Raw genomic sequence first — 2,378 nt, 5'->3', positions numbered from 1 at the left:
TAATGCCTCAACAATCCCTGCTCCATGATGTTTTTCCCTTCAACCTCTTGCTGTTTCATGTGTCCACACTTGTTGCATCAGAATTCAACTACGACTCTTTGAGATTTCTCTTTGTTCCACAATTACCAACCATCCTTTACCTCCCTCGGTTCACATCGCCGAGGCACTGCCCAATCTGACACTCATTTTCACATTGACACCATTCAGTCTGTCCTGTTACAGTCACTGCCGCTTGGTGAACGTGCTCCAGATTTATATGAAACCGTGAAACCAGTCGATTCTCTTTGATACTGCGGTTGTGTGACCAAACATTATGTAATAGCTTCTTGCTGACATGCAACAGTGATTATTGGAGCATCAGCCTCGGGAAAAAGACAAAAGAAACATCGATGGAAAGATAATTTTCTGTGGGTTTCTGCATCATTTATTTCCTTTCTTCATTCGGCTATCGCTAGAGGATTGTGTGCAGTTCTGCAATTCACATTACAGCAGAGATGTGATAGCACTGGAAATGATGCAGAAGAGAATTGCCGGGATATGGCCTGGGCTGAAGACTTTCAGTTATAAAGACAGATTCCACAGACTGGGTTTGTTTTCCTTAGAGCAGAGGAGATTTACAGGCGGCAAGATTGAGAAGTACAAAATGATGGGGGATATTGATAGGGTAGACTGAAAGAAACATTTACTCTTGATGGTGAGATCGATGAAAAGAGTGGAATAGATTTAAAGTAAGATGTCGGAAGGTTTGAGTAGATGGGCAGAAAACCTTTTCCAGCTAGTGGGTGTTTGGAATTTGAAAGCCAGTGCCTGTCAGTGTTCTAGAGGCAGACATCCAATTAATGTAAGAATCTTTCAGACGTAAATTTGTGATGCTAAGGCATAGAAGGTGACGTGCCAAGCGATGGAAAATAGAATTTGGATCGCAAAGCAGTTTTATTTGCCTAGTGTGCTCATAGGGCTCTAAAGCGTAATAGGAGTCATGTGCTGTCCTCGGTAGTATAGTGGTTAGTATCCCTGCCTGTCACGCAGGAGACCAGGGTTCAATTCCCTGCCGAGGAGGCTTCGTGCCTTTTAGATTCATCCTTGGGTGCTGTCCATGCGGAGCATGTGCCTTCTCCCCTGGTCTTCATTGTGCTTCCTTCTCACAGGTGAAACATCTGCTGGTGAGGTGAATTGACCGTGTGAAATTGCCCACCATGTGCAGGGACATGCAGACCAGATAGTGCAGCGTAGGGAAATGCATGTTTACGGAAAGCTCTTCTCCGGTCTGAGGTAGCGTCACCGGACCCGAAACCTTAACTCGGATGTTTTCTTCACAGATGCTACCAGACCTGCTGAGCTTTTCCAGCAACTTTACTTTCCTTCAAGAAATGGCGCAGCCTCACTGTGCTGAATGGCCTCTGTCTATACGGTCGGGTTCCGTTGATCTCTGACTCTATGCAGTGTAGTCTCATTTTCGATTTTGAAATGGTCTACACCAAAATATGTGGCTCATTAACAGTGGTTCAGATGAGAGGTGGCCTCAATACGACTTGTTGGAACAACCCTGCGCACTGTTCTCGAGTCTGGAAAACAATTGCTCACAGACAATTTCACATCCACGCTGTCACGGGAATTCTCATTCTGTGACATGACCCACAGGAGACCAACTGTCATCAATATTTCTATGTTAAAGAATACAGCTATTTACTTACATCTCTCAAAGAAGGTTGAAATTAGCGTCAGTGCATCTCACTAGTTGGATACGAAATCATAGCAAGAAGTAACGGGTCCTCGCTGAAGGGTGCTTCTGCCACTGATAATCTGTTTCTTGTGTTGTTTCACAAGGGTCGGTGCGAGGCCGCTTTGGAGAGACTTTGGAGCAGGAAGAGGCCAGTCGGTCCTTCCAGCCTGCTCCACTGTTCACATTGATCGTAGGGATTCTACAACTCAGTACCCTATTTCACTTTTCACCACAGATCCTTTTAGTGTCTCCTCGCCTTCAGTACCATGAATAATTCCATCTTATAAAACTAATCACTATTTTAGCTTCAATTGTTTTGTGTACCACAACATTCTTCAGCCTCATTGCTTTCTGGTGCCGATATTCTCCTCACCTCAGACCTAAATGGGTTGCAGCTTATCCTCAAATTGTGATCTCTGGTAATGGACGCTCCAGTGATCGGGAAAACATATCGAAATTCTCTGCGCTAGACAATCTCATTCGCACTGCAAGAAAGGAAATTACTGTTTTGGCTCTCACAACTGAATAGGTTTACCCAATATCTTGCTCAGCTCCCCGCTTCCAGGAAGCACTTCAATCAGGAACAAATGTATCAAATGCTTTGCAATGCGCTAAGGACTGATGCTGCAAACTTGCAGAAGTCACCCTTTCCACT

General features: G+C 44.7%; 1 non-coding gene across 1 annotated transcript; it reads left to right on the top strand.

Moving 5' to 3' along the window:
• Positions 1-987: 987 nt before the first annotated feature.
• trnad-guc (transfer RNA aspartic acid (anticodon GUC)) lies at positions 988-1,059 on the top strand. Its single transcript has one exon. It is a non-coding gene; the product is annotated as a tRNA-Asp (tRNA).
• Positions 1,060-2,378: the final 1,319 nt, after the last annotated feature.

Source organism: Stegostoma tigrinum, unplaced genomic scaffold (assembly GCF_030684315.1).
Source record: "Stegostoma tigrinum isolate sSteTig4 unplaced genomic scaffold, sSteTig4.hap1 scaffold_232, whole genome shotgun sequence".
In the NCBI taxonomy this organism is placed as follows: Eukaryota; Metazoa; Chordata; class Chondrichthyes; order Orectolobiformes; family Stegostomatidae; genus Stegostoma; species Stegostoma tigrinum.
The sequence above is the reverse complement of the archived record's forward strand: the minus strand, read 5'-3'. Positions and strand labels throughout refer to the sequence as shown.